This window comes from Pituophis catenifer, unplaced genomic scaffold, assembly GCF_029215685.1.
Source record: "Pituophis catenifer annectens isolate HBS135680 unplaced genomic scaffold, rPitCat1.0.hap2 SCAF_7, whole genome shotgun sequence".
Lineage (NCBI taxonomy): Eukaryota > Metazoa > Chordata > Lepidosauria > Squamata > Colubridae > Pituophis > Pituophis catenifer.
This window is the reverse complement of record NW_027256887.1, coordinates 2623772-2641982: the sequence shown is the minus strand read 5'-3', so window position 1 is coordinate 2641982 and position 18211 is coordinate 2623772. Positions and strand designations below refer to the sequence as shown.

Sequence of the window (18211 nt, the reverse complement as noted above, 5' to 3'; positions counted from 1 at the left end):
TTTGCTTTTTGCTTTGCTTGGGTAAAGTTTTCACGGTGTTGGAACAATAACGGACAGGTTAGATAGAGCTTCTCCTAAACACCAGGCCAGCTTATTCCCCAAAACCTTCTGAGACCAAAAACATTTCAACTTTGCAACGCTTTGCACATTTTCCAGCGTCAAATATTTTAATTATACAGAAAGCACTAATCCATTCCAAGCACAAATTGCTTCTATCTGGCACGGTATGAAAGGAAACCGCAATCTGCCTATTGGGTTCAAGAAGCTTCACATCCAGATTATACCGTTTACGTAGAAAGAGATTATCAGAACTTTCTGAAGGTAGAACTAAATATTGCACTCCTCTCTGCAAGATCGAGAGAGATTCTGTACCGAAAAACAGGCAAGAATTTAATTTCAAGATCTACTGAATACAGATCATCCTCGACTTACGACGACAATTGAGAGCCCAAAATTCCTGTTGCTAAGCGAGATGGTTGTTCAGTGAGTTTTGTCCCATTTTACGAACTTTCTCGTTAAGTGAATCACTGCAGGTGTTCAGTTAGTAACCCGGTTGTTAAGTGAATCTGGCTTCCCCATTGACTTTGCTTGTCAGATGTTCGCAACTGTCATAAATATGAGTCAGTTGACAAATATCTGAATTTTAATCACATGACCACGGGGGGGATGCTGTAACAGTCGTAAGCGTGAAAAATGGTCATAAGTCTCTTTTTTCAGTGCTGTTGTACCTTCGGATGGTCACTAAATGAATTGTTCTAAGTCAAGGACCGCCTGTATCGAAAGTGGCAGAATGCAGAATGAAAAATCCCACCACAGAGGCTTAACCACTAGAAACACATTTCGTTAAAAATATTCAAGAAGAATATATAATTCTCACCCACGTAGACACAAATGTGAATTTTCGTTCTTATGGGTGCAGGATGGAGAAAGAGGGAGGGAGAGAGAGAAGGGGGGGTTAAAAAAATTCAACTAAGCCTTTGCTATTTTCATCGCGAAAAAAAAAAACAGAAGCAGAAAGAGAAAACATGCTCGCAAATATATAAATAGAAAACCACATACACATACACAAAAATACAAATATAGAAGGGCAGGATGGCAGCAGGAAAATTTTAACGTGTCGCGCCTCTCCCTTGAGGCCATCAAGGAGGAGTTTTATTCACGGCTCATGAGCTTTATTCGAAATTGCCCGAAAGGACGTTTTTGCAGAAATTTTCACTCCCATATGGTATATTTTCCAAATCGCCCATGGGAACATCTGCCCACGCACCGTTGTAAACCTTGCTCTAAATAACCGCGGCCAATTCCAAACCGAAGTAATTTCCCACGATTTTCCACGAAGCTCACCTTAACGGCTGCTGAGTTTTCAGATCCATGTCTTAACTAGACGACGCGAGACAGCTTTTGTCATGCACACATTTCGAAAATGCCACAGTTTCTGCCCGGTTTCTATGCAATCTTGTTGCTACGGCTCGCTGCTATTTTTCGAAGTTGTCAAGAAAAAAAAAAACACAACAATCTTCGTTTTTTTTTAAAAAAACATATCAGACGACTGGGAGGGGGGGCGATTCTCCGCCCGCCACGAGACTTAAAAGCAGGGGACCACAATCAAACCCTAAATCCTACTCGGCGTTCGAAGGTGGGATGCTACGATATTTATTGGCGCCAAAATTACAGTCCTTTCCCAAAAAGCTGGGCTTTAATTAGTGTTTGTTTCAAAACGAGGAGTCGGTGACGTCGATGGTAAAAAGAGGAGTTGGGAAATATTTTTTTTAATCATGTGGCTTTCGTGGACCAAAATCGCTTCGGGGGGTTGGGGATGGGTAGAGTGGAGAAGCCATGAAGACAGCATCTGGAAAGCTTTGGAGATGGCTCCGGGTCACAAAAAAAAATGTTTCTTGCCCCTTTCACAATCATCCCAATGGACTGAGTTGGTGTGTAACAATTGCGGGTCATCCTAGATCACGGGTGTCAAAATCAAGGCCGGGGTGCTTAATTTTGGCCCGCGGAACCAGCCTGGAAATAGCAAAGGACCAGCCCGCGGTGCCTCTGGAAGCCAAAACGGGGCATGGGGGGGGCCGCGGACGCCATTTTCGGCCTAGACGGCCTCCTGCAGCACTCTGCCAGCCAAAACGGGGCACGGGGGGCAGCACAAGCCCCCCCCCATTTTGGCCAGGAGGGTGCTGCAGGAAGAGCCAGTCCTGTCCCGTCGTCCTCCCTTCCCCCGGAAAAGAACTACAATGCTGATCTGGCCCTCAAAGAAATGTAGTTTGACACCCCCGTCCTAGATTCATGGCTCCTGCTAAAAGAGCAGGTTGCAGCTGTGGGTGGGGAGGAGTGGGGGGGGCTTTACACAGATTTGTCTATTGCAGGGGTCACCAACCTTTGGGACCTCAGGGACCACTAAATTCATAATTTTAAATCCCGCGGACCACTAATATGATCTGCCTAATGACCGGCTGGGTGGGTGTGGCTAGGTAGTCATGTGACTTGGTGGGCGTGGTCAACTCGATGTCACTCGCGTTGAGGGGCACTTCGCTGGTCTCTACTCGCCCCTCCCCTCCCAGCCACTCCTCGCCTGCCCACCCGGGCTCCTTAGGGCCCCAACAGGAAGCAGTTGTTGGAGCTAAGCAGCCACCACGAGAAAGAGTTGGCAAAACAGCTGGCTCAGCTCAAATTGGATCCGACCGAGAAGGAGGCTCAGCAGAAGCACCTCACTGAGGACTAGGAGCATAGGCTTTCCAAACAGAGGGAAGACCTGCGGGAGTGCAAGGCCAGGTACCGGCGCCTGGAGGCTCAGCGGGCTGAGATGGTCAGATAGGCCATGATGCAGTCCCACTGGAACGAGGTCCTCCGGCTCTTCGCCACCAGCGGCACTTCCCTCCAGCCTTCGCCCAAAGCCCTGCACCAGGAGGCTGAAGCAGACCCCAAGTCGGAATTTCTGCCCCCCCCCTTTCTGCAGTGGGTTGGACTGGAAGACCTCCAAGGTCCCTTCCAAATGCGGGTTTGTTATCCTGCCAAACCCAAATTAACATGCTTCAGGAAGAAAAGGGAAGGGAGAAAAGAACCACCAGCCTTCTACGAGCAAAATGAGATCAGAGGTCTGTTTACACAGAGCAGGACTGAAAATCCTTATCAAACCTCTTTGTACTACCAAGAGCAACAAAGCACATTCCAAAGGCCAAGGGGTTGAAGTATCAAAGTATTTAAGAGCTTCACGAAGGCTACAAATCAAAACGTTTAGCTGTAGCTGCATTCTAATTTGAACAGCTGTCCAAACGTAGGCGGTCCTCGACTTATACAACGGTTTGTTTAGCGACCGTTTGAAAGTTACAACGGCACTGAAAAATAGAGACTCGTGATCGTTTTTTTGCAGTATTTCAATATTCCAATAGTGTCCCAATATTTTATTTTTCTTTATGTACATTGAGAGCATAAGCACCAAAGACAAATTCCTTGTGTGTCCAATCACACTTGGCCAATAAAGAATTCTATTCTATTCTATTCTTATTCTATTCTATTCCATCCCATTCCATATTTTCTATTCTATTCTATTCTTCTCTTCCCTTCCCTTCCCTCCCATCCCATCCCATTTTTTTCTATTCTATTATTCTCTTCTCTTCCCTTCCCTTCCGTCCCATCCCATTTTTTCTATTCTATTATTCTCTTCTCTTCTCTTCTCTTCTCTTCTCTTCTCTTCTCTTCTCTTCTCTTCTCTTCCCTTCCCTTCCCTTCCGTCCCATCCCATATTTTCTATTCTATTATTCTCTTCTCTTCTCTTCTCTTCTCTTCTCTTCTCTTCTCTTCTCTTCTCTTCTCTTCTCTTCCCTTCCCTTCCCATATTTTCTCTTTCTCTTCTCTTCTCTTCTCTTCTCTTCCCTCCCATCCCATTTTTTCTATTCTATTATTCTCTTCTCTTCTCTTCTCTTCTCTTCCCTCCCCTCCCCTTCCATATTTTCTATTCTATTCTATTCTATTCTATTCTATTCTATTCTATTCTATTCTATTCTATTCTATTCTATTCCATATTTTCTATTCTAGTCTAGTCTAGTCTATTCTAGTCTATTCTAGTCTATTCTAGTCTAGTCTAGTCTAGTCTATATTTTCTATTCCATATTTTCTATTCTATTCTAGTTCTAGTCTAGTTTAGTCTATATTTTCTATTCTATTCTATTCTGGTCTAGTCTATATTTTCTATTCCATATTTTCTAGTCTAGTCTAGTCTAGTCTATATTTGAGGGGCTGTCAGAGAGGAGGGGGTCAACCTCTTCTCCAAAGCACCCAGAAGGGCAGGACAAGAAGCAATGGATGGAAACTAACCAAGGAGAGAAGCAATCTGGAACTAAGGAGAAATTTCCTGGCAGCGAGGCCATTAACCAGTGGAACTCCTTGCCACCAGAACGTTGTAGGTACTCCATCACTGGAGGTTTTCAAGAAGAGACCAGACAGCCACTTGTCAGAAACGGTATAGGGTCTCCTGCCTGAGGAGGGCATTGGACTAGAATAGAGTAACAGAGTTGGAAGGGACCTTGGAGGTCTTCTAGTCCAACCCCCTGCTTAGGCAAGAATCCCTACACCATTTCAGACAAGTGGTTATCCATCATCTTCTTAAAAACGTTCATTGTTGGAGTTGGACAACACAACGAGTTGGACCTACAAGGTTCCTTCCAACTCTATTCTGTACTAGTCTGTATAATTTAGAGACAAGATGCTTGAAGATTCATATTAGAAATAGAATAATTGTTTTTCATGTGATGTTTATATTTAGTCCTCAAATTATCTCCGCTTTGGTTTCCATGGTTAAAATTACCACTGGTGTGTTTTCAACTCACCCCCTACTTAGAATATGTGGTGACAACTGGCAACTGCAGGGAGGGGGGTACTGAGGCAAGCTATTCTTAGTGGAAGCAAATAAACGTGAAAACAGTTGCATTCAATACAGGTGGTCCTTGACTTATGACCACAATGGAGCCCAAAATTCCCGTTAAGTGAGACATAATGTTAATTTGCCCTTACTGTACGGGTTTTTTTTTTCTTGTCACAGTTGTTAAGTGAATCCTGCCATTGTTAAGTAGTAACATGGTTGTTAAGCGAATCTGGCATCCCCGTCGATTTTGCTTCATCAAACAGTCATAAAAACAGGATCACGTTTTTCCCTGGGACGCTGCAACCGTCATAAATATGAAGCAGTCGCCTAGTGCAGGGGTCAGCAACCTGTGGCTCTGGAGCTGCATGTGGCTCTTTGGGCCCTCTGCTGTGGCTCCCTGTCAGATGATCCCACCACTGGCTGGCCCTCCCCTCCCAGTCACTCCTCGCCTGGCCTGAGAAGGTAAGGGCGACAGCAGGGGATGGAGAAGTGGCCAGGGGCAGAAACAGAGAGATACAGAGAGAGGGGGAGAGAGAGAGACATAGAGAGATACAGAGAGAGAGGGAGAGAGAGAGACATAGAGAGATACAGAGAGAGGGAGAGAGAGACATAGAGAGATACAGAGAGAGGGGAAGAGAGAGAGACATAGAGAGATACAGAGAGAGGGAAGAGAGAGAGACATAGAGAGATACAGAGAGAGAGGGAGAGAGAGAGACATAGAGAGATACAGAGAGAGGAGAGAGAGAGACATAGAGAGATACAGAGAGAGGGGAAGAGAGAGAGACATAGAGAGATACAGAGAGAGGGGGAGAGAGAGAGACATAGAGATACAGAGAGAGGGGGAGGGGGGGAGAGAGAGAGAGAGAGAGACATAGAGAGAGATACAGAAGAGAGAGTGAGAGGAGACATAGGAGCCACAAAACCTGGGTGGGCGTGGCCAACTCGATGTCACTCACTTCCACCGGTAAACATGATCCCCCCTAGCCACGCCTACTCAGCTGGTCATTAGGGCAGAGAACCAGTGGTTAAAAAACACTAGGAACCACAAAATCCTTTTGACATCTCTCTCTCCCCTCCCTTCCTCCCTCCCTCCCTTCCCCACTCTCCCTCTCTCTCTGTATCTCTCTGTCTCTCTCCCCCCTCTCTCTGTATCTCTCTGTCTCTCTCACCCTCTCTCTGTATCTCTCTATGTCTCTCTCATCCTCTCTCTGTATCTCTCTATCGCTCTCTCCCCCCTCTCTCTGTATCTCTATATCTCTCTCACCCCCTCTCTGTATCTCTCTATGTCTCTCTCACCCTCTCTCTGTATCTCTCTATGTCTCTCTCTCTCCCACTCTCTCTGTATCTCTCTGTCTCTCTCACCCTCTCTCTGTATCTATGTCTCTCTCTCTCTGTATGTCTCTCTCACCCTCTCTCTGTATCTCTCTATGTCTCTCTCTCACCCTCTCTCTGTATCTCTCTATGTCTCTCTATGTCTCTCTCTCTCTCTCTGTATCTCTCTGTCTCTGCCCTCACAACTTCTCCATCCCCCACTGTCGCCCTTACCTTCTCAGGCCAGGCGAGGAATGACTGGGAGGGGAGGGCAAGGGGCGGGGCCAGCCAGTGGTGGGATCACCTGACAGGGAGCCACAGCAGAGGGCCCCAAAGAGCCACATGTGGCTCCGGAGCTGCAGGTTGCTGACCCCTGTGTTAGGAGATGGACCAGAAATGGGGGGGGGGGAGGAACTGAGGTTCTGCCTTAGGCATGGAAGCCATCTGGTGACCTTCGGACAGTCATTCCCCTCTCTGCTCAAATCAGTGTCAGCCTCGGTGACAGCCAGCTGATGAACACAACCCCTGGTTGTGTTGTGTCATGCACGGAGAGATTCGTTCTTAAGTCTTGAATGAATGAAGAATGCAAGAGGCAGAAACAAGGGGAGCTTAACAACCGAGAAGGAGAAGCCCTAAGGATCAACCACAATGCATCTCTCAGGTCCTAAAATATGTAACTTCAGGGAGACGTGAATAAAACTCCCAAATAAATAAAACTCCCAAATGAGAAAAAGGCAAGTTATGATAACTTAGAAATCAATATTTCTCAGTCCCTGAGGTCAACAAGAGTTTTCAGCCTTCACAAAGATGGGAGGGAGGGAGGGAGGGAGATGGAGGGGAGGAAGGATGGGAGAAAGGGAAAAAAAGGAAAAAAGGGAGGAAAACAGAAAGGCAGAAAGGGAAAGGGAGGGAGGGAGGAAGGGAGGAAGGGGAGGGAGGGAGGAAGGGAGAATGGGAGGGAGGAGGAAGGAAGGAAGACGGAGGAAGGGAGGAAGGAAGAAAGGAAGATGGAGGGAGGGAGGAAGGAAGAAAGGAAGATGGAGGGAGGGAGGAAAGATGAGGGAGGGAGGAAAGATGAGGGAGGGAGGGGGGGAGAGAGGAAGGAAGGAAGACAGACGGAGGGAGGGAGGGAGGAGGGAGGAAGATGGAGGAAAGGAGGGAGGAAGGAAGATGGAGGAAGGGAGGAAGGAAAGAAAGGAAAATGGAGGGAGGGAGGAAAGATGAGGGAGGAAGGAAAAATGAGGGAGGGAGGGAGAGAGGAAGGAAGACAGACGGAGGGAGGGAGGGAGGGAGGAAGGAAGATGGAGGGAGGGAGGGAGATGGAGAGAGGGAGTGGGAAAGAAGGGAGGGAGGGAGGAGGAGGGAGGGAGGGAGGGAAGGAAGGAGGACAAGGCAAAAAGACAAAGAGAAGGGAGGGAGGGAGGGAAGGAGGGAAGGCAAGTACAGAGTAGGAAAAAAACTAAGACAATAAACAGGGAAACTGGGATTAAAATTGGGCTAAATAGTCACGTAGAACTTGTGTTTCTTAGCAACCTGTCGATGAAAACTGAGCAAGAGCAGAACGGAATTGTCATAATGTAAGAGAACAGATATGTACATCCAATTAGTATATCATTACCCGTTAACACGTTCATATCCATTATGACGCCTTCATGGCCTGCTCTTGAGCATACTCTACATATCTACATTACACATGGAAAAAGGTACCCTCAACCGCTGTGCCAAACGTGACTTCTTTTTTTCGGCTTCTATTGAAACTAAAGGATGGGTGCCAAGCTTCCGTTGAGCCATTTCACCCTCCTGAGACCCTGGTGGTTTTCTCCACGCGGGAGTCGTAATTCTACTTTTGAATTAAGGAAGTTCAGTATCAGTGGCGTGGCCCAACATCTGTAGCCGCAGGGCACTGCTTTGATTCTTTTTGAAGATTATTGCTAAGAAATATTTTCATTGAGCTGCTGCTGACCAAAGTTATGTAGCTGGGACGAGCTTTGGGCCTCAATCAACGTTGCCTTTAGCGGGATTTTCCTCTTGATCTAAACAGCTCCTAAGAAGTCTGGCATTTCTCATTTCCTACATCGTCCCGTTTCAGACATTCATTATATGGCTTAATAACAGCGTCCAGGAACGGGCTGACCACAAGAGAACATTTCCTTCCCAAACAATCGGAGGTTAGAAGGAAGAGAACCATAAATCACGGGTCTATTGGGATCGGCCTTCTACGGCTGAAGTAAAGACAGAAGATGGGAAGGCTGATGTTGATCGACGTCGATATTCCAGAAGATGAATATTCCTGCTGCTAATTGGAATTGGAGAAGGGGTTGAATTATTTGATTTGCCTGTTGTTAAGAAGTGGGTTAGAGACGGGAGAGTTGGTTAACAAAGAGGAGGTGAAGAGATTGGGAAATCGTTTATCCTTATATGAAGGTGGGAAGTTACTTTCTTGGGGGGGAGAATGGCGGTGGTGGTAGAGGAGGAGGAGGAGGAGAGGAGAAGCAGAAGCAGGAGAAGAAGAAGCAGGAGCAGGAGAAGGAGGAGGAGGAGGAGGAGGAGGAGGAGGAGGAGGAGGAGGAGGAGGAGGAGGAGAGGGAGGAGGAGGAGGAGGAAGAAGAGGAGGAGGAGGGTAGGAGGAGGAAGAAGAGGTGGTGGTGGTGGAGAAGGAAAAGGAGAAGGAGAAGAAGAGGAGGAGGAGGAAGAAGAAGAGATGGTGGAGAAGGAGAATAGGAAGAGGAAGAAGAGGTGGTAGTGGAGAAGGAGAAGGAGGAGAAGAGGAGGAGGAGGAGGAGGAAGAAGAAGAAGACATGGTGGAGGAGAAGGAGGAGGAGAAGAAGAAGAAGAGGAGGAGGAAGAGGTAGAGGAGGAGGAGAAGGAGGAGGAGGAGGGTAGGAGGAGGAAGAAGAGGTGGTGGAGGAGGAAGAGGAGGAGGAGGGAAAGAAGAAGAAGAAGAAGAAGAAGAAGAAGAAGAAGAAGAAGAAGAAGAAGAAGAAGAAGAAGAGGAGGAGGAGGAGGAGGAGGAGGAGGAGGAGGAGGAGGAGGAGGAGGAGGAGGAGAGGAGGGGGGGGAGGAGGAAATCATAATGGTAGTGGTGGTGGTAGAGAAGGAGGAGGAGGAAGAGAAAATAATGGTAGTGATGGTAGAGGAGAGAGGAGGGGAGGAGGAGGAGGAGGAGGAGGAGGAGGAGGAGGCAGAAGAAGAAGAGGAGGAGGAGGAGGAAGGAGAACACCATCACTGATTTAGCAACTTTGAAAGACTCCAAAGGCGAAGCTGGACTGTTAAGCTCTTTTGGCAGCTTCTAGTCACAGCCAGAACAGAAAACTCACCCCTCTTCACAGCTATTCCATCTTTTCTATTCATCGATAAAAATTATATGATGAAACGGAAGAATCCTGCCAAATGCTACCATCCTATTGCTTATGAGGAAGCCCAGATGGGAATGTCCAATTACGTAGCCACTCTATTTATTTCTTTATTCAATGTTCTATGGATTGCAGAGGGCCAATTCCCTCTATTTGTCTGCATTCTTATTATGTATATTTCCTTTTCCTAGTTCGTTTTCTGTTCTCTCCATCAGCACAGGACTTCATTTCCGGAAAGTGACCTTCTGAACTTTTCATATCTTTTGTACCTTCTGAGACACAGAAGGTGTGTCTCAGCAGTGTCTGAGCAGCGCTGGCTGGGGGATTCTGGGAGTTGAAGTCCACCCATCTTCAAGCTTCCAAGGTTGAGAAACACTGCTTTAAGAAGTCTACTCCTTAAAGTATCTCTTTAAAGCATCTACAGTTTTATCCTGACCTGTGAAAAGATCTGGGAAATGATAAAAGAATAGGAAGAAGCTGGACTTGGGTGAACTCCAAAACACTTCCTTGAGATTAAGCATTATTACACCCTTATTAAATTATACGTAACATTGTTGTACATAACATGCAAGATATGCATGGGTTTTGCTGATTTCTACGCTCCTCAATCAAAGGAGCGGGCCTTTTGGGCAGGCCTAGGTGTGCCTACATGTCATCTCTCCTGCGAGTTGTGTTGGCTGCCAATTTGCTTCCGGATCATACTCAAGATGTTGGTTGTCCCCTTTAAAGCCCTACGTGACTTGGAACCAAGTTATTTGAAGGAGCATCTTCTCCCGGTTACATCTACTTGACCTACCAGAGTGGGGAGGCCAGGAATGTTATGGGTTCCCTGTCCTAAGGAGGTCCATCTAGTGGGACCCAGAAGAAGGATCTACTCTGCGGTGGCTCCCTGAGGAACATCATCCCCATGGAGATAAGATTGGTCCCCATTTTGACATTTTTTCGCAAGGTCCTGAAGAACTGGCTTTGTCAACAGGCCTGGGGGAACCCTGGATGGAGACCATCAAGTGACTTGATGGATTGTTGTCACCAGGGAAGTGAAAATTCATTGTTTTATTGTTTTTATATTGGGTTCTTATCTTTGTCAGCTACCCAGAATCACTAAGGGAGAAGGGGAACGGACTACTCACAAGAGAAGAAGACCTGACATAACGTTGAGGGGCTCCAAGCTTCTTATTTCTTCAGTTGTTCAGGGTAACTTAATCCATACAAACATCAGATCCCTGGAGATGGGAGAAGAAGACAACCCAACTTAGGACAGGCCAAAAGAGGCTTACAAGCCGATCTTCCCATCCATAATTATGACAGCATCCCCAGAGATACGTGTTCAGAATTCAGGGGCTTGGCAATCAGGATGTATTTACAAAGAGTTGTAGCATCCCAGAGTTATGGGATCACCATTTGCGACCTTACCACGCAACTTCCGACAAGCAAAGTTAATGGGGGGGGGAAGTCGGATTTGCTTAATGACCACATGATTCGCTTAACAACAAGCAGTGGCAAAAGAGGTCATATATCTGGGGCCCATTCTCTTAATAGCCACGTTGCTTCTTAACTGAATTTCTCGTCCCAATTATGGCCATAAATCGAAAGCTATCTATATATCATTGCTTTCCCAAATTTTTGTATCACAATAATCTCCCTGCAGTTATCATATACAATACTTTTAATATTAATTAAATTATTATTATTATGTATTAATTATTCCTTTTCTAATGCTCATATGCAATATAGTTATCGTATTGTTATCATATACAATTATTCCTTTTCTGATTATCTTATGCAATATAGTTATCATATACATATACATATACATATACATATACATATACATATACATATACATATACAATATTAATTATTCCTTTTCTGATTATCATATGCAATATAGTTATCATACACATTATCATATACAATATTAATTATTCCTTTTCTGATTATCATATGCAATTTAGTTATCATATACATTATCATACACAACATTAATTATTCCTTTTCTGATTATCATATGCAATATAGTTATCATATACATATACATATAAAATATTAATTATTCCTTTTCTGATTATCATATTCAATATAAAGTTATCTTACAGTTATCATATACAATATTATTCCTTTTCTAATTATATACAATATAAAGTTATCGTATACATTATCATACGCAATGTTCATTATTCCTTTTCTGACGATCATATGAAACATAAAGTTATCATATACATTACCCTACGCAATATTAATTATTCCTTTTCTAATTATCATATGCAATATAAAGTGATCGTATGCAGCTATCATACACAATATTAAATACTCCTTTTCTAACCCCACCTCTGTAACACCCAGGTCTGTAGGAATAATTCACGCTCGAAGGAGTTTCGACGCTGCCCGCCGGTATAAAAATAAAAGTCACAGGAGCCTAAAACCAAACTAAAAAAAAAAAAAAGCTATTTCTTTTAAGCACAATATACAGAATCAGTTGCTAGGCATTTATATTCCTTCATGAAATTCAGATTTCTCCGTCGCTATTCCTTCCGAATCTGCTTATATAACTAACACAAGGTGGTTATTTTTTATTTTTGTGCACCTTGACACAATGCATGATTGTAGGGTTTAAATCCTGCCTTCTAAATCACAGTTTTTAAGAAAAGCACATAATTGGCAAATAACGGGTTCCCCCAGAGGCAGACCACAAAAAAAAAGCAGAATTTAAAAAGCTCCTGTACAAAAATGTCAGACAGCAGAAAACGTTGCTCTACAATAATTCAATCTCCAAAAGTCAATCTTCGGGTTTCTTTTTTTTCCTTTTCTTTTGTGACAAAAGGCTCTCTGTTTCCCATAATACGTCTGTACAGGAAATCCTCAACTTATGACAGTTTGTTTAGTGACCGTTCCCAGTTACATCGGCACTGACAAAAAGCGACTTAGGAATGTTTTTTCGCTGCAACTTCCCCCCCCCCCGGTCACGTGATCAAAATTCAGACGCTCGGGAAACCGACTCATATTTATGACGGCTGCAGCGTGCCGGGGTCATGTGATCCCCTTTTGCGACCTTCTCACCAGCAAAGTCAAGGGGGACGCCAGATTCACTTAACAGCCATGTTTCCAATCGAACAACTGCAAGTGATTCAATTTAACAACTGTGGCAAGAAAAATGGGATAAAAAATCATTTAACAAATGTTTCGCTTAGCGACAGAAATGTTGGGCTCAATTCTGGGCCGTCAAGTCGAGGACAACCTACATTCTTGTCACAGCCTGAAAAAAAAATGTAATAAACTACATTTTAAACCCTGTGATTTTAATACCAGCTCATTCTTAAGGACAGAGGATTCACATGGAGTCATTTGATTAGCTTAAGTCTTAACTCCTTGTTTCTCTAGAACTGTGATGGGGAATGTATGGCACATGTGCTGGAAGTGGCACACAGAGCCATCTCTCCAGGCACGTCAGCTGTTGCCCATTGCTCTTCCGGGTTCTGGCTGGTCTTCGCATGCGCGGGAGCACCAGGAAGCTGAGCTTCCGGTTTCCGGCACATGGCTGCACTCCGGCAAGCTGGTCTTCGCGCAGGCATGCACGCCAGGAACAGGAAGACTAGGTGACTGGCACGCATTTGCAAGCCAGAAACCGGAAGCTCGGCTTCCCAGTGCATGCATGTGTGCCAGGGAACTGCTCTTCCAGTTTCCAGCACTCTTGCGCATGTGTGCCGAGGAGCTGCTCTTCCGGTTTCCGGTGCTCCCACGCACACGTGCCCATTTCAGCACTCGGTCCCAAAAAGGTTCGCCAACACTGCCCTAGACGCTAAATTTATTTCTATGGAGATTCTCCATCATCCAGGTCTTTGTTGTCCCAAAAGTGCTTTTTCAAGAGGCAACTGGACTTTCTTGTTTTTTTCCCTGAAGATGTTTCGCTTCCCATCCAAGAAACTTCTTCAGTTCTGACTGAAAACTGAAGAAGCTTCTTAGATGAGAAGCGAAACATCTTCAAGGAAAAAACTGTTGTGGACGGCCAACCGCCTGCGGAGCTGGCAGCAGAGTCGGACAGTGAGGATGCTGGGGAGGAACATGGGCCAGTCCTGGAGTCTGGGGAAGGCTCGGAAGAGGGCTCTGCGTCGGAGGCAGAGATGGGGGCAGGGCCATCTGGGAGTGATGCATGGACTCCGGAGCCTCCAGAATTGGACAGCAGAGAAGCAGGGGAACAGAAGGAACCTGTTCCTAGTGCGTGCATGCGCAGAGCTGCCAGAAGGTACGAACAGTTAAAACAAAAGGGACGACTAGGGAGTAAGGCCTGGAGATGATTGGCCCCTCCCATAAGGCTTAAAAGAGAGCAAAGGCACGTGGGCCCTTTGCAGGAAAGCAACATTGTTAATTCTGTTCCCAGTCGGCATCTCTGTTTGATTCTGGACTCCGTGGGGCTTTGCCAAGTAGGTCTTTGGCAAAGTATCAAGGGAGATAATGGTTGGTGATTATCCCGAAGGACTTCTCCCGAATGACTTTTTGCAACTAATTGGGACTCAGCTGTGAATGAACGTAATTCACAGCGGTTGCCATAAAAGAGGTTTTTTGGGACTACTCCTGTGTTTTAATGACTCAGGAAGCCTAGGTCACAACAAAAACAAGAAAGTACAGTTGCCTCTTGAAAAAGCACTACAATTTGGGGACTACAATTCTTTCATCTGTCTGATCATCCTTAGCGAGGAGATCTTTTTTTTTTTTTTTCATTTCTGATATTCTCAGGCCATGCAGGATTTTTATTGCAAGACCCAGGGCTTGATCACAAAATTCCTTGCCAGAGCTGAAAATAGGAAATGAGAAGTTAGAAGTCTTTTTTTTATATACGTCTTGAACATCTGATTACTATCCCAGTGGTCGGTTAAATTGCTCCTTCTTTGAAAGACAAAATCTCCACTGCAAATTTGGCTTTTTTTTTCCCTGCAGGAACATCTGGGATCTCTGCCTCTCCTTACAAACTGGAGAATATACTAGATTTTGACTTCCTGCTGAATATAACATACTGAAAATTCAGTCCCCGCTTGAAATACAGGTAGTCCTTGACTTATGGCCACAATTGAGCTCAACGTTTATGTTGCTAAGTGAGACATTTGCGAAGGGAGTTTTGCCCCCATTTTACAACCTTTCCTGCCACGGCTGTTAAGTGAATCTGGCTTCTCCACTGACTTTTGCTTGTCAGACGGTCACAAAAGGGGATCACGTGACCATGGGACACTGGGACCGTCATAAGTATGAGTCAGTGGCCAAGCCTCTGACTTTTGATCACTTGACGATGGGAAATGTTGCAAGGGTTGTTAAAGTCCTTCGGGAGTAGGGCGGTATAGAAATTCAATAAAATAAATAAATAAATAAATAAATAAAGTGTGAAAAATGTTCATAAGTCCCTTGTTTTAGGTACAGATACAGATAGATACAGATTAACAGAGTTGGAAGGGACCTTGGAGGTCTTCTAGTCCAACCCCCTGCTTAGGCAGGAAACCTTACACCTCTTCAGACAAATGATTATCCAACCTCTTCTTAAAAACTTCCACTGAGGATTTTGAACATTCTGTTGCAACCGGGATGTTATGTTACCCTAATATAGGTGATGGAGTCAGCAATCCAGTGGAAAGACATCAAAGAAGACATTATATGGATTATAAGTTTAAAGTCATTGATTTCATCTATATAAGGGAATATTTTTTTAGTAGGGTGGGCAGAAGAACAAAGATATTAAGAATTGTTGTGTGTGGTAATTTTGTAGGAAAGTGGGTGGAGACAGGCTAGTTTATTGATTGTCTAGTTTAAGAAAAGGGATGCTTAAGAGATATATTTATGGGAGTGGAGGAAATGGATAGAGTTGAACAAATGTAAAATTAGAATTTATGGGGAAGGCTGCTTTGAAATGTTATATTAATATACACAAAAGATTAAATGTTAAAGTAGGATTTATTATATAGTCTTAAAGTGGAAGGTTGTTTTGAAATGTTATATTAATATACAGACATAAGTATGGGGGAGGAGAAAAAAGGGCAGATTATTGCTAAATTGGGAGTCATAATAATATTACTGTGCTAAATCAGAAGTTATTATACAATGTTATAGTAGAATGTTATTTTGAAGTGTATGGTAAAAGGGGGAAGTAATAATATTAATAATATCATTAGAAAGTAAGGGTCAGTATTTGGAGGAGGGAGTAAGGGGATGGTAAAATATTATATAATCTGTTACGTATTAGGTTTTTATCTTGAAGAAGTCACAGGGGGGATGGGTGGTGAGGGCGGGTCAGGGAGGAGGGGGGGAGAAAAAAAGGGGAAAAAATTGTATTTGAAAACTTTTTCAATAAAAAAAAACAAAAAAAAAACTTCCAGTGTTGGAGCATTCACAATTTCTGGAGGCAAGTTGTTCCACTTTTTGGCAGCTGCTGCACATTGCTGGCTTATGTCATGTGCTAAAATGCAGTCCCATTATCGATCCACAATTTGGGTAGCAATTATATAGTCCAACACATCTAATCAGTTATTCCAGGAAGTGTCAGATTTAATTTTAAATAAGTGTTTATAGGTTCTAGCAAACTAATGCCACTTGCCAAGTAATTAAAAAAAAAAAATCCCCAAATAGAATATAACAAGGACGTGTGATAAAGAATACTGTTTTAAGCACTTAAAAAAAAAAAAAACTTGCACTTCAGATGCACCAGCTGTGCACAAACTCAACACTGTTTCCACAAAATTAGACCTAAATTGACTTTAAGCAAATTTTTGGGTTGGTATCCACTTTTATATACTAAGCAAGTTATGGGTTTTCTATAAAAAAAGAAGAAAGAACTAAGCCTCTCAGTTATAAATCAACAGTATTTGATGAAAAGGTTACCCGTTTAACAACTGAAGTCATTATAAAGGTAAAGATTCCCTTCACACATAATCGTTCCTGACTCTAGGGGGCGATGCTCATCTCCGTTTCAAAGCCGAAGAGCCAGCGCTGTCCGACGACGTCTCCGTGGTCATGTGGCCGGCATGACTCAACGCCAAAGGCGCACGGAACGCTGTTCCCTTCCCACCAAAGGTGGTCCCTGTTTTTCTACTTTGCATTTTTTTATGTGCTTTCAAACTGCTAGGTTGGCAGAAGCTGGGACAAGGAACGGGAGCTCACCCCATTACGCGGCACTAGGGATTCGAACCGCTGAACTGCCGACCTTACGATCGACAAGCTCAGCGTCTTAGCCACTGAGCCACCGCGTCCCTATAAATGAAAGAATAAGACAGATTAATTTCATAACGGAGGTTTTGAAAGAGAGAGTGGAACACAAATTCCAAAAGCTGAAATCCCTTCTACCCACAGAAGTAATTGGAACCAGGACACGGAATTTATAAAAAAGGCACAGCTCACACAACAGAGCTGAAGAAGCTTCTTGGATGAGAAGCGAAATGTCTTCAAGGAAAAACCAAAAGTCCAGTTGTCTCTTTGAAAAAAAACACTTTTGGGTTCTCTCTGCAGTCTTTCTGGGATCTCTTAAATGTGCCCTTAAAACCTTCCTTTTCCAGCAAGCCGGGCTGGCCTATTTTTTTAAGTGTTTTTAAGTGTTTTGTTTATTGTTTTTAATTAATGGGGCCAAATTTATATATGTATATTTTAACTGTATTTTAATATTTGTACTTGATGTTTTTACTTGGCTGTTCACCGCCCTGAGTCCTCAGGGAGTAGGGCGGTATACAAATTCAAAATAAAATAAAATAAAATAAAATAAAATAAAATCTCAACATATTTTTTTTGTATCATTGGTGACCATAATTAGACCCCGTATTCCAAGTATGGTCCCATCGATGCAGTATACAACTGCACTATCACTTCTCACGATCTTGAAACTATCCATCTGTTCATGCAATCTAAGAATGTATTAAGCCCTCCTTTGGATGAGGGACGTCCAAAATTCTGACCCCTTGCAAAGCCAAACAGAGGGGCCGGGGGATTTAACTGGCAAAAAAACACCGTGTTGGTTTTTTTTGCAAGCCTAAAACACTCAAAATATAATTATAAACTCTGCTAAACTCTTGGAAGACATTCAGTCAACCAACGTGCTGGGCTAAAACTCTCCCCCACCAAATTCTCTTGTCAACACAGCTAGGAAATATTGCCTAATTTATTAGGAGGCATCAGCGTTCGGCTGTCTAGACAAACCACAAAGATAGCTTTCTAATCGTTCCTCATTCCAAACCGGAATAATTCAGTCATGTCCAAAATCTGCTCTTGGAACCCGGTTTAAAAGCCGGTTTGGACTCGGCGGCGAGGTCGGCGGCTTGAAATAAAACAGGGCAGCTCTTGAAATTTTAAACCCCAAGATATCAATCCCAAACCACCGTTCACAAGCCAAGGGCAGATTCAAGAGATCACACGGCCGTGGCAGCAAAGCGACTCCTTTCTACGTTGAAATGAGGGGCTGCAGAATATCAAATGCTGGGGATAAGGAGGGGGCTTTGGATAGGAATGAGGGCCTGCTTTGGGAAATTTTAGGAAAATTGCAAAAGGGAGGGAGAGAGGGAGAGGGAGAGATTTATCTATCTATCTATCTATCTATCTATCTATCTCTCATCTATCTTCTATCAATCTCTCATCTATCTATCTATCCATCTATCTATCTATCTCATCTATCTGTCTATATCTATCTCTCATCTATCTCTCATCTATCTATCTCTCATCT

The 18211-nt window shown here is 43.9% G+C and overlaps 1 protein-coding gene across 7 annotated transcripts in view; it reads right to left on the bottom strand.

The window, feature by feature from the left end:
* The window catches only part of PPFIBP1 (PPFIA binding protein 1), a 96769-nt gene that overhangs the window by 55310 nt on the left and 23248 nt on the right, over positions 1-18211 (bottom strand). For all 7 annotated transcript variants that reach the window (XM_070947864.1, XM_070947865.1, XM_070947867.1 and 4 more), the window contains exon 2: positions 10659-10751. The gene's annotated coding sequence lies outside the window, so the exon portion shown is untranslated. The remainder of the gene's footprint in view (positions 1-10658; positions 10752-18211) is intronic.